Here is a 14,839-nt window from a genome sequence, read left to right on the forward strand (position 1 = left end):
ACTGTTCTGTTCACGGAACGCACGGAGCGGGTTTCTGGGACGATGCGCGAGTGCGGGCCGGTGCGGGAAACCACGCAGGCTCGGTGTGCGAGTGAAGTCACCGGGAATCTCGCGGCAAGAATGCCAGGGAAAGAGCGCACATAGTTCCGCGTGGGGAATTCCCCGCGAGCGAGCGCTGTTTGGGATGTACAGGGTGACGTCAAGGCTGCACGGATCAGCCTTCGGAAGGGACGTTGGCATTGCCCATGGGGACGAACGGGCGTGCCGAAAACCGCAACCATGGCGCTGCAGAAAAAAAAGAAAGAAAAAGCCTCATTTCCAGTACACGGCCCTGCAGGATGTGGTGGACATCCTGTGATAAGGGCTAAGGAAGCACTAGTTAGTGGGAAGGGTTAGCCTTAGTTAGACCGGCTTCATGGGGACATGAGTTGTTCCTCATGGAGCCCGTGGAATGGGTTAGTTAGAGGGAAATAGATTTCGAGGTAGAATGGGGAAATGGATTTATTTCTGGAAGGCAGACAGACATTAAATGTGTAGTGGGGAAATAGCTTAGCTACGTAGAGTTAAAAGGAACGTGCGTTAGTTTAAGGGACGACGAGGGAGCACGAGATAGTTAGGGGAATTTAGTTAAGAGAATGGCAGTGTTGGAGTGTATGCGCGAGTCAATGGAAAAAGAGAAACTTGTTGAATGAATGGGTCAGCGGGCCCGAGTGTGTGTGTGTGTGGAATGAATGTGGAATGCATGGTGCGAATGACTGAATGGGGGGAGGCGTGAAACCCACCCAAGGGACCCCGGGGTCAGTTTAATGTTAGTTAGTGGGTTAGTCAAATTTACCAAAAGGAGGTCGTTTTGTTGTTGATGTTGAGAGAAGGCACGAAACCCATTTGGAGGGGTGCAGGAGTTCATGGACCGGCTGGGAGCGTGGCTGTCAAAAGGTGAGTATTGATTAGAGGGCACCCCGGGCACCGGACTAGTCGGCCAGAGTAGGCCAAGGGTCCAAGGGGCCGGGATAGTGTAGGGGGCATGTAATGGGCGACCCGCGGAACGGGACCCATAGCGCCAAAATGCCACGTGGGCATCGGAGGGGGGCAATGCTGGGAAGGGCAACCCCCCGCGTTCATAGGGAGCTGGTAGGCTCGGATCTCAGGGCCCGGGGGTGCCATGGTTAGAGTTCGGCAGAGGGGAAGTTCCTGCCAGTTGAGCCACGCTGCCCAGCCACGAAATTGTGCAAGGGCACGAATGAAAACTTGAGGGCTCGGCCCAAATTTATAATGGACACCAACACAGGTGATGGGAATCATGGTTTCTAGAACCAATAGTATAAAGTGACAGGTGGTTTGAAAAGCCCCGGGGTAGTTTAAAGTTGATAAAAAGTTAGGTAGTAGGTAGTTAGGAGATGTACCCCTTCGCACCATCCATCCCTTCGCTCTCTGGAGGCTGCTGGACCCACCTTGGTGAGAGGACTGCTGAAATCTGAGGAGGCCATTCTGAGGCTTTGTTGGGCCTCAAGACAGGACGCTGGTCTTCCCTATTCCCCTCCAAAAATAGGAACGTAGGGGTTGGGAATAGGTCGACAGGATAGGTTTGCCAGACAAGGACAATAAAGTGGGTTAGGGAGACGGAATTGTAAAGAAAAAGAAAATTTAAATAAAAAAAAAAAATAGAAAGGGGCTAAATTTGTTTTGTGTTGCAAATTAAGGGAGTGGGTATGGACAGAGACAGGCAAAGGCGATAGGTTGGGAGAAGACAGTAGGTTAGGTCCGAGCCCGCCCTCGGAGCGGCCGGCACCACCGCACTCCCTCCAGACCCACAAGGAATGAGACTAGAGGCTGGCCAGCTTCACCTGCCGGCCTGTTGTGCTGGATCGCCTGTTCCGCATGGCCTTGCCTTGCCTTGTTTGCCTGCCTCTGCCATAACCCCATGCCTGCTAGCCCTATTTGCATTGCCCCCTGTATCAGCAATCAATCATCACCATATGCACCAGGATCGCCAGTGTTTGCAAGGACTGCCCTGAAGGCAGCCACATCGTGGGGACTGCATTGAGCAGCCTGTGCACTATGCTTTCATCCATCCAGTCCATTTTTGTGTTTTGCATCTTTTGCATCCGCTGCATCATCTATCCAGTTCATTTCAGGGAGGAGCCAGGGACTGCGTTGGGCAGCCGGCTACCCCCCTGTTCTTGCACAAGGGAGCCAGAGACTGCATTGGGCAGCCTGGCTACCCCCTTCAAATGGCCTGTGGGATGGCATATGGCATGCCGGGTTAGGGTGAGTTGCCTCCAGCAGCTGTAAACTGAAAAAGGGGGGGGGGGAAGAAGGTTCAGTGACCAAAGGAGGGACCTTTTGAACAGGCCCTGAAGACGTCTGACCTTCAGCGGCGGAGCACTCACCCTCACATAACTGTTGACGTTGCTATGCCTTTTCTTTCCCACAGATGCCAGGTCCTGGGCCATGGTTAGTGTAAATCGATAAGTTAAGGTTGTAAATAAGTTCTTACCCCACCTGCATGTTTGTTGTAGCGCCGGCAATTTTAGTTAAGTCGTCCGAATGAGTCTGTGCGAGTTTGTTAGTTAGGCCTAAGTCACATTTGCCACGGCAGCTGTGGGGTCTCCAAAATCTACAGCCATTAGCAATTATACGGCGGCCGCAGTATTTCCACGGTCACACAATGTAGCAGTCACATATGTTTTTATTTTTCGGGGAGCCGCACAGCGTATTTACAAATTGTGGAGACCGAAAACGTGGGGGTGCTGTACGGTCTTTGATTTGACGTCGCACGGTGACCTTAGGGCGTTCTTGCGGCGGCCATAGAATTTAAGGCAGACGCAAGGTGCCCGCAGGGGGGCCTTAAGCCGAACGTGCGGCCAGACGGACAGTAACGAATAGGTGAATTTTTTTTTTTAACCAGTTCTTTTGTTTCAGCTTGTCGAATTGCTACGGCGAATGTAGAAATGAAAAAAGTTACAACTCCGCGCTATAATTCCACGGCGACCTTACGACCTGTAAAATATAGCCAAACGGCGTATGGCCACCCTGAGGCCACCGCAGAAACTCTGTGGCCGCCACACGTTTCTGTCAATTCAGAGGGCATACGGCCGCCGTATCCTCGCCATAGAGCAGATGTGACTTAGGCCTTAGTTACGCAGCGCATTAGGTTATTTTTTTGGGGACACTTATTTTAAAAAAAAATAATAAAAAAAAAGAAAATTTCGCACTCAGGGATCTGTAGGTAAAACGTACTCGGGGGGGGGGGGACTTACACATGCTGGTCACACGAAAATTTGACGACTCGGGACAAGTCTGCAAAAAAGGGGAGGGGTAGTGTTGCGAATCTGGAAACCATGAGCACACAACATTCAGGTTCCTTTAGCTCAGTTATTTCGGTAAGTATGTGTTTTATAGATAGCTTCCTTCCCCTTGTCTAATGGGTGAATAAATGGAAATGCGCTGTGAAGTTATTTTGATAAATAGGGTTTTCTTTTATTCACACCACCAACAACTACAACAATGCCAGCATCGTTTCACCTCCACCTCGCTCTGCCCGAAGCCATTATCCCCACACCACCGACCATGAACGTGGGCGGGAATTCACTCGGGACTCCGCCCAGAATAAGAGGGGTGGGCCTCCTTGGCCAATCAAGGACTTCACCGCCTCAGATCGGGACTCCGCCCAGAATAAGAGGGGTGGGCCTCCTAGGCCAATCAAGGACTTCACCGCCTCAGATCGGGATTCCGCCCAGAATGAGAGAATTGGGCTCCTCGGCCAATCAGGGACCTCACGACCTGAGATCGAGAACGGGGAGGGCGGAGACGTTCCCCCCCCCGAAAACAGGGTGAATAAGTATGTGGGAGCTCATCTTGATGAGGTACATCACATCTCGTCTTGGAGGGGGGACTTCTTCTTGGCGTGGTGGTAGCAATTGGGGTGGTCGTCTTGCTGGGCTCGTCGTGCTGGCCTTCTCTTGCCTTGGTCCTCGTCCTCCTCCGTGGATCGAGCCGCTTGGAGACCGCACGAGGCGGGCAGGTCCAAAATAGACCCTGGCCTTCAGCTCCACTATCCTCAGAGCGGAAGGCTGAAATAAAGGCGTCAGCCACCACTTCGTGTGTGTGTGCCCGTCCTCTAAGTAGTAAACCGTTAAGTGCCTGTGCTGAATATATTTGCATTGCATTTATTAAAAGTCGGTTTAGTTCTGCTCTGTGTTTCCCCTTTCCCTATTGTAAATAAATATCCCATTTGTTGAATGTTCCAGCTCGTCCTCGTCCTTTCCTCCATTGGCTTCATGTGCTGCATGTTGGGGATTAGCTGGCCATTGCAACAGGATAATCGGGACTGACGGTTCTTGGAGATTAAACCGCTTGGATTCGCACACAGAACGAGCGCGCTAAGCGGCTCGTTTTCGTACGAGTTCCGTCGCGGGTAAATTTCCCCGGTAGTTGGACCACGTGGGTATTTAGGTAAACTGAAATTGGCAATCGACCCTACCCCACGTGGTCTATCCATTGGCGAACTTCGGTCCAGTCAGGACCCGTCGGCTCGGGACTTATCCGGGGCAATGACCTATACATTCCGGGCAATCAGTCGGGACGACTTGCAGCTCCATCTAGCAGTCGTGCTCGTGGCCGATACCCGGCCCTGCAACAATATCAACCTAGAATAACATACTCCTTATGCTCAAGTCCGTCCAGGGTGGTGGATGAGATGCACTGCTTTGTCCCAATGAATACTCCAATGTGGTTTCCACATTTGTGTTTGAGAGATTCCATCTAAGTGGCGGCTGAAGCTCAGAATGTCAGCACTAGACGTGCGTGCGTGATCAATGTAGGAGACACGAGCATGCGAGATGGAGAAGAGACAGATAAGCTCCACTTGCTACAATAGTGGGGCAAATTAGCATAACAATTGTGCATTTTCTGAGGAAAGCACCAAATTTGGCACACTAGTAGCCTATCATATTGTTGCGAATTCGTGCCCGCCGGCGTGTGATCGGCCACGTAACTCGAATCGCGACACGTCGCCCACCGGACGGACAATTCAGTCGTGACCCTCCGGGAACTACCGCCCGGAGCCAGTCACGGGTGGGGGTTTAACCTCACCACGATCGTGCCAATTGCCCACCCGCGCAGGATAGGGTTGATCGCCAAATTCGACCTACCTAAGTACCTGCGCGAGTGGTCGACCGGGCGATCGTAACACGCCACAGGCCGACTCCGGACACGAACCGCTTAAGCGGTTCGTTCCGTATTACAGGGATAACCGAGCGGAGTTATCGTCGGCCTTGACGTTCCGATTAATTACCGGGCGTTTTAAACCCACCATCAATCCCTTACGTGATGCAGGATAGATTCAATAAAAGGAAAAGACGAAGCGAAACGGGAAAACAGTTCACACAATGCACTTTACACACACACACACACACACACACACACACACACACACACACACACACACACACACACACACACACACACACACACACACACACACACACACACACACTGCAACAAAAGCAAGGAAAGAGTTAAAACCGAATAAAAGGGAATTATTTACACACGGCAACACTTACACAGTTTCTACTTCACGGAATGGCGCCACCCACATACATTTACACAAAACCCCAAAAGAAAAGGAAGTCGCGACTTCCCTGGGCGCGTCGTCCCCTCCTCCCACGACCGTCGGCATGGTCGCGCCTGGCCCCGACTCCTCTCGCGGTCTGCGAGCTCGTGCCGCGCCTCCCGTCCGTGGAGAGGCCGCCCGCCAAACTGCGAGCACAGGACCAGAACGAGCCAAGACCCAGCCTCCACAGCTGCCAGAGCAGACGAGTGCAGAGGAAGAGGAAGAGCCAGCGAGGAAGAAGGAACGCGAAGCCAGGACCAGGACGAGAGAAGAGGGAGTGAGATTCACGAGGCAGAGAAGGAAAAAGAAGCAGCCCCAGAAGACGCGAACCCTCCTCGTCCGTTCCTTTTGTAGCGCGGGGCCCCGCCCTTTGCTCCGCCCCGTTTCTCGGCTCCACCTTTCTTCGAGGCATTTCCAGACAGCTCTCGAAGGGGGGCATGCCCCCACTCCGACCGCCTCACGCCGTGCATCCACCAATCGGGAGCGAGCTGCCCCAGCCTCCCCTTCACACTCAATGAGGTGGGGGGGGGGGATTCAGGCAGGAGCATCAGGCGGGGAAAAATGGCAGGAAAACCCCACAAGCATTGTTGGTTTTTTTCCTCCCGCGGAGATCGTGACCGCACGGTGCTCGTTGAATGGCGAGTGGCGAAGATGTGGTAGCGAAGATGTGGTAGCGTAGTTGTGGAAGGTGGTGTCGTGTAGTGAATGGCGTGATCGTGAGATGTTGGTTGTAGTGATGTTCGTTGTTGTACTTGCACCAAATTAATAATAGCCAAAGAAAAACGACTAACTGAAGGATCGCAGCCCGAATGGATCACATAAATTCCCTCTATACAACAGGTTTGGGCAAACGACACATGGACTTATCGATATATCTCACCTGAGGACTCTTTATGGTGTAATGCGAATTTCCACAACCGTAACAATATTATGAACAGATTTGGATATTGGGCCATCTCAAATTTTTTGATGGCAGTGGAAAATGGCTGCCACAGCTATCAGCGGCTGAATTTGACATGGCCCAATATCCAAATCTGTTCATAATATGATAGGCTACTGGTGTGCCAAATTTGGTGCTTTCCTCACAAAATGCACAATCGTTATGCTATATTTAGCCAAGTTGCCCCACTACAATGCAGATCATGACAAGAACAATCCCAAAACTAGAGGGGAGCACTCGGTAGAGTGCAAAACCTCCGCCGCCAATACTGCTTGGTCACTCAAGTGAACCTGATATCCTATTCATTCAATTTGACGTCAACAGTGCTTACAGGGTTATAGTTTGCAACTTTCCCTTTTACATACTCAATTCATTCATCATAACTAGATTCCTTGAGACAGAAATTGATTTTACGTGGGTATATCCACGTGTCCTTGATGTTGCCGGTGGATGTCTTGGAGCTCACCGCAGGGCAAAGAAGAATTTTGTCTCTCAAGGGACACTGGATACCATTGACCAGAGTCGCAGGGCCAGGCTGAATAGCAGAGCTGAGCTGTTCAGGGAGCTGAGGCGTAAAACTGTACGTGCACCGAGGGTGGAGAAAGAGGCCTATGTGCGAGGATTCTGTGAGGGGGTAGAGCATCACCTGTGGACAGGTGATTCTCGTCCCGCTTACAGGGGAATTCGCGCATTATGTTCATCCAAGCCCATCCCTCGGAGCACTGCAGTTCGAGTAGAGAGTGGTGGGCTCTTGACAGAGGAGTCTGAAGTTAAGGCCCGCTGGGCCGGTTACTTTGAGCGGTTGTACCAGGCTGATCCCCCAGCTGTCGAGTTGGACGTCAATGGTGTTACAATCCCTGTTGCTGACCCTCAAATCAATTGTGGTCCACCTTCGCTTGGGAAACACTGGCTGCGGTGAACCAGTTGAAACGGGGCAAAGCTCCAGGGATCTGTGGCATCCATGCCGAACTTCAAGGCTGGTGGAAATGCTGCACTCGTGTCGTTGCATGCAGTTTTGTGCTCTGCCTGGAACACAGGCATCATCCCAACTGATTGGAAGAGGGGCCTTGTTGTTCCTCTCTGGAAAGGGAAGGGTGATCACCAAGACTGCAACAACTACCGAGGGGTGACGCTGCTCTCAGTGCCGGGCAAGGTCTTTGCTCGGATAATTCTTGATAGGGTTCGCCACCATCTGCTTGAGCACCAGCGACCAGAGCAGTCAGGCTTTACACCAAAGAGGTCAACGATTCACCGTATCCTTGCCCTTCGGGTCCTCACCGAACGCAGACGAGAGTTTCGGCAGGGGCTGCTTGCAGCCTATTTTGATCTCTGTAAAGCGTTCGATTCAGTGAATCGGGATGTCCTCTGGAGGATTCTTGGTCTTCGTGGGGTGCCACCAAAACGGATCGATCTGATGTCTGAACTCTACTCTGGTACTGAGAGTGCTGTGAAGTGTGGTGGTACCATCTCTGACTTATTTCCAGTTGTTACTGGAGTTCGTCAGGGATGTGTACTGGCCCCCACACTTTTCAGCACTTGTATGGACTGGATTTTAGGGAGGATGTCGGAGAGATCAAGTTGCGGTGCATCGTTTGGGAATGTCAAGATCTCGGACCTTGATTTTGTAGATGATGCAGTCATCTTTGCAGAGACTTTAGACATCCTTTTGGGGGCCCTCGAGGTGCTGAATGAGGAGTCGGAGCCGCTGGGATTATGGATTTCTTGGGTCAAAACTAAGATCCAGGCTTTCGGTGACATCTTGGATGCTGCTGTCCTGTCTGTGTCTGTTTGTGGTGAGGATGTTGAGGTCGTGGAGAGATTCACTTACCTTGGCAGTGATATTCATGTCTCTGCTGGCTGCGAGTCAGAGGTCAATAGACGTCTGGGTCGGGCCTGGGGAGTCATGGATTCACTGGATCATGGGGTGTGGCGTTGCCGGTACCTGTGCGGGAGGACGAAAGTCCGAGTGTTCAGGTCCTTGGTACTTCCAGTCTTGCTCTCTGGATGCGACACTTGGACTCTGACCAAGGATCTGAGACGGAGACTTAATTCCTTTGGTACCAGGTCTCTTCGGAGAATCCTTGGCTATCGCTGGTCGGATTTTGTGTCCAACGAGCGGTTGCTGAGAGAGACTCGGATGAGATTTGTTACCTGCATAGTCCGTGAGCGTCAGTTGCGGCTGTATGGACATGTGGCTCGTTTTCCTGACGCTGATCCTGCTCACCAGATTCTCTCAGCGAGGGAGTCTCATGAGTGGAGGAGGCCAGTGGGTCGACCACGTGCCTCATGGTTGCAACAGGTTAACCATCATCTCAAGGAGATGGGGATGGGCCTGGCATCTGCCTGGGGGATGGCCAGACGGAGGCCCCTGGAGTACCGGCGGAAAGTGGACGCAGCGACGCGCTGTTCTGGCACATGCTCCCATACCTGACCTATCCACCTGAAGTTCCAAAATCAGCCGCAATTATAATTTTGGCATTTTTTTTGTTGGAAAATCACTTACATGTAGAAATGCAAAAAAAAAATAAAAAAATAAAAAAAAAATCACTTTTTTTTTGAAAAAAAGTCTCAAAATTGTTTTTTTTTCTCTAGCAATTTTTTTTTTGGGGGGGGGGTGGAAATCACTTATAACATGTAGAAATGTAAAAAAAAAAATTAAAATATTTTTTCAAAATGGCCGCCATAGCGGCCATATTGGACTTTAGACCAAGTCCAAAATCTAATGGCATGATCCTTGGACCATACCTAATCCCCCCACCAAGTTTCGTTGAAACCGTCGAGGAGTTTTTCCATAAGACTGTTCACAAACAAACAAACAAGCAGTCATAGACTGGTACTTACGAAATCGTCAACTTGACCTCTGACCCTTGTCTTATAAAAGCTGTCTCTCGAGAAGGTAGCGACGCAAACCAGAAGTTTCTACAATGATTCTGTATCAAACCATCAAAAATCGTAACGTCGACTGAAGCAAAAATCTCCATTTCTCCATGCAATTATACCTTAACGTAACTCAACGACGCGTCTGCTCGAGCGCACTGCATCATGGGACGACCCGTGACGCGTCGAGTGAAATATTTTTTATACAATCTTAAAATGTCTCCAAAACATCAGATTTTTACCAGAATTTAGACAACCGAGTTTTAAGCGTTCAAAGCGATCGCAAAAACCGAAGACAAAATTAAAATCGAAGTTAAAACGAACTCGTAACGTCGAGCGAAGCAAAAATACTCCATTTCTCCACGTGAATTTACGGAATTATGTTTGACCTCACTGTGACCTTGATCTTTGACCAAAATCTAATCAGCACTAGCCATCACCATCCTGAATCACGTGGTCTAATTTGACATTGGTAGCTTCTTCCGTTCTCGAGTTATCGTGCCTACAAACAAACAAGCAGTCATTGACTGGTACTTACGAAATCGTCAACTTGACCTCCGACCTTGTCTAATAAAAGCTGTCTCTTCAGAAGGTAGCGACACAAACCAGAAGTTTCTACGATGATTCTGTACCAAACCATCAAAAATCGAATGTTTTGGATGTTTGACCTCACTGTGACCTTGACCTTTGACCGATTTTGACCAAAATCTAATCAGCACGAGCCATCAGTTTCCTGAATCACGTGGTGTAATTTGACATTGGTTGCTTCTTCCGTTCGAGTTATCTGCACCAAACCATCAAAAAAATCGAATATTTGACCTCACCGTGACCTTGACCTTTGACCGATTTTGACCAAAATCTAATCAGCACGAGCCATCACCCTCCTGAATCACGTGGTGTAATTTGACATTGGTAGCTTCTTCCGTTCTCGAGTTATCGTGCCTACAAACAAACAAACAAACAAACAAACAAAGAAACAGAAATAGAAGGCATCAATATACTTTCGAAATCTTTAGATTTCGTAAGTAACAAGCAGTCATAGACTGGTACTTACGAAATCGTCAACTTGACCTCTGACCTTGCCTAATAAAAGCTGTCCCTCGAGAAGGTAGCAACGCAAACCAAAAGTTTATACGATGATTCTGTACCAAACCACCAAAAATCGTAACGTCGACCGAAGCAAAAATCTCCATTTCTCCATGCAATTATTCAATATTATTTTATCAAAGTCACAAAACCGTAATATTCAGCCATCCACCAACAATCTTTACATAATCCGACGGCTCAGCGAGTCAGGCATGCGACGATAACCTTTCTTGGGATAAAAAAAACTTTTAAACACCATCTTTATCGAAAACACCGTCAGCGCGCACACGCAAAACCTTTACATGGGTCAACGATGCGTCTGCTCGAGCGCACTGCATCATGTGACAACCCGTGACGCGTCGAGTGAAATATTTTTTATCCAATCTTAAAACGTCTCAAACATCCGATTTTTACCAGAATTTCGACAACCGAGTTTTATGCGTCCTAAGCAATCGCAAAAACCGAAGATAAAATTAAAATCGAAGTTAAAACGAACTCGTAACGTCGAGCGAAGCAAAAATACTCCATTTCTCCACATTAATTTACGGAATAATGTTTGACCTCACTGTGACCTTGACCATTGACCAAAATCTAATCAGCGCTAGCCATCATCCTCCCGAATCACGTGGTGTCATTTGACATTGGTAGCTTCTTCCGTTCTCAAGTTATCATTTTTTGGATGTTTGACCTCACTGTGACCTTTGACCAACCTTGACCAAAATCTAATCAGCGCTAGCCATCACCCTCCTGAATCACATGGTGTAATTTGACATTGGTAGCTTCTTCCATTCTGGAGTTATCGTGCCGACAAACAAACAAACAAACAAACAGAAACGGAAGTCATCAATATACTTACGAAATCTTTAGATTTCGTAAGTAACAAGCAGTCATGGACTGGTACTTAAGTAATCGTCAACCTGACCTCTGACCTTATCTAATAAAAGCTGTCTCTCGAGAAGGTAGTAACACAAACCAGAAGTTTCTACGATGATTCTGCACCAAACCATCAAAAATCGAATGTTTTGGATGTTTGACCTCACTGTGACCGATTTTGACCAAAATCTAATCAGCGCGAGCCACCACCCTCCTGAATCACGTGGTGTAATTTGACATTGGTAGCTTCTTCCGTTCGAGTTATCATGCCTACAAACAAACAAACAAACAAGCAGTCATGGACTGGTACTTACGAAATCGTCAACTTGACCTCTGACCTTGTCATATAAAAGCTGTCTCTCGAGAAGGTAACGACGCAAACCAGAAGTTTCTACGATGATTCTGTACCAAACCATCAAAAATCGAATGTTTTGGATGTTTGACCTCACTGTGACCTTGACCTTTGACCGATTTTGACCAAAATCGAATCAGCGCTAGCCACCACCCTCCTGAATCACGTGGTGTAATTTGACATTGGTAGCCTCTTCCGTTCGAGTTTTCATTTTTTGGATGTTTGACCTCACTGTGACCTTGACCTTTGACCGATTTTGACCAAAATCTAATCAGCACTAGGGATCACCCTCCTGAATCACGTGGTGTAATTTGGCATTGGTAGCTTCTTCTGTTCGAGTTATCTGTTCCAAACCATCAAAAATCGAATATTTGACCTCACTGTGACCTTGACCTTTGACCGATTTCGACCAAAATATAATCAGCACTAGCCATCACCCTCCTGAATCACGTGGTGTAATTTGGCATTGGAAGCTTCTTCCGTTCTCGAGTTATCATGCCTATAAAACAAACAAACAAACAGAAACGGAAGTCATCAATATACTTACGAAATCTTTAGATTTCGTAAGTTACAAGCAGTCATAGACTTGTACTTACGAAATCGTCAACTTGACCTCTGACCTTGTCTAATAAAAGCTGTCTCGAGAGAAGGTCGCGACGCAAACCAGAAGTTTCTACGATGATTCTGTCTCAAACCATCAAAAACCGTAACGTCGACCGAAGCAAAAATCTCCATTTCTCCACACAATTATACCTTCACGTAACTCAACGACGCGTCTGCTCGAGCGCACTGCATCATGGGACGACCCGTGACGCGTCGAGTGAAATATTTTTTTATACAATCTTAAAACGTCTCCAAAACATCCGGTTTTTACCAGAATTTCGACAACCGAGTTTTAAGCGTCCAAAGCGATCGCAAAAACCGAAGACAAAATTAAAATCGAAGTTAAAACGAACTCGTAACATCGAGCGAAGCAAAAATACTCCATTTCTCCACATTAATTTACGGAATAATGTTTGACCTCACTGTAACCTTGACCTTTGACCAAAATCTAATCAGCGCTAGCCATCACCCTCCTGAATCACGTGGTGTCATTTGACATTGGTAGCTTCTTCCGTTCTCGAGTTATCATTTTTTGGATGTTTGACCTCACTGTGACCTTTGACCGATTTTGACCAAAATCTAATCAGCGCTAGCCATCACCCTCCTGAATCACGTGGTGTAATTTGACATTGGTAGCTTCTTCCATTCTGGAGTTATCGTGCCGATAAACAAACAAACAAACAAACAAACAGAAACGGAAGTCATCAATATACTTACGAAATCTTTAGATTTCGTAACAAGCAGTCATGGACTGGTACTTACGTAATCGTCAACCTGACCTCTGACCTTGTCTAATAAAAGCTGTCTCTCGAGAAGGTAGTGACACAAACCAGAAGTTTCTACGATGATTCTGCACCAAACCATCAAAAATCGAATGTTTTGGACGTTTGACCTCACTGTGACCGATTTTGACCAAAATCTAATCAGCGCGAGCCACCACCCTCCTGAATCACGTGGTGTAATTTGACATTGGTAGCTTCTTCCGTTCTCGAGTTATCATTTTTTGGATGTTTGACCTCACTGTGACCTTGACCTTTGACTGATTTTGACCAAAATCTAATCAGCACTAGCCATCACCCTCCTGAATCACGTGGTGCAATTTGACATTGGTAGCTTCTTCCGTTCTCGAGTTATCGTGCCTACAAACAAACAAACAAACAAGTAGTCATGGACTGGTACTTACGAAATCGTCAACTTGACCTCTGACCTTGTCATATAAAAGCTGTCTCTCGAGAAGGTAGCGACGCAAACCAGAAGTTTCTACGATGATTCTGTACCAAACCATCAAAAATCGAATGTTTTGGATGTTTGACCTCACTGTGACCTTGACCTTTGACCGATTTTGACCAAAATTGAATCAGCGCTAGCCACCACCCTCCTGAATCACGTGGTGTAATTTGACATTGGTAGCTTCTTCCGTTCGAGTTATCGTGCCAACAAACAAACAAACAGAAACGGAAGTCATCAATATACTTACGAATTCTTTAGATTTCGTAAGTAACAAACAGACAGAGGTGAAAACAGTAACCTCCGTCCATCTTCGATAGCGGAGGTTAAAGAGATGCCAACTTGTACAACAGTCTTTCTAAAATCAGAGCGAGAGATGAAGGGGATGGCGTGGAGACGGAGAACATGGAGCATCAAACGAAAAACCAAAGGCACTTAATTTTATATTCCTCTAATCACACTCTCTCGACTCTTTGGGTATTGGAAACCTGCCACCGTCCCATCAATCAAGAGTTTACATCTGGAATAGATGCAGGAAAAGGAAATTCTGCTGATGTGATGGAAGTTTTGTTTTATTCCGGAGGCTCAACAAAATCGTTTTACAAACTGTAGATGCTCCACATCACCACCACCTCCCCTTCCACTCCACAATATCACGCCTCCCCTTCCTCCCCCACAGTATCACCCCTCCCCTTCCCACTCCACAATATCACCCCCTCCCCCTTCCCTCCCACAGTATCATCCCCTCCCCTTCCCACTCCACAATATCACCCCCTCCCCTTTCACAGTATCACCCCTCCCCTTTCACAGTATCACCCCCTCCCCTTTCACAGTATCACCCCATCACCCCTCCCCTTCCCTCCCACAGTATCACCCCTCCCCTTCCCTCCCACAGTATCACCCCTCTCCTTCCCTCCCACAATATCACCCCTCCCCTTCCCTCCCACAGTATCACCCCTCCCCTTCCCTCCCACAGTATCACCCCTCCCCTTCCCTCCCACAATATCACCCCCTCCCCTTCCCTCCCACAGTATCACCCCTCCCCTTCCACAGTATCACCCCTCCCCTTCCCTCCCACAGTATCACCCCTCCCCTTCCCTCCCACAGTATCACCCCTCCCCTTCCCTCCCACAGTATCACCCCCTCCCCTTCCACAATATCACCCCTCCCCTTCCCTCCCACAGTATCACCCCTCCCCTTCCCTCCCACAGTATCAACCCCTCCCCTTCCCTCCCACAGTATCACCCCTCCCCTTCCCTCCCACAGT

General features: G+C 48.4%; 1 protein-coding gene across 12 annotated transcripts in view; it reads right to left on the bottom strand.

The window, feature by feature from the left end:
• Positions 1-14,839, bottom strand: part of FAM169A (family with sequence similarity 169 member A) — an 83,137-nt gene that overhangs the window by 66,451 nt on the left and 1,847 nt on the right. The gene's annotated exons all lie outside the window — the stretch shown is intronic.

The sequence above is a fragment of the Eptatretus burgeri genome, chromosome 11 (assembly GCF_056783735.1).
Source record: "Eptatretus burgeri isolate ZD-2024b chromosome 11, Ebu_testis_v1, whole genome shotgun sequence".
Lineage (NCBI taxonomy): Eukaryota > Metazoa > Chordata > Myxini > Myxiniformes > Myxinidae > Eptatretus > Eptatretus burgeri.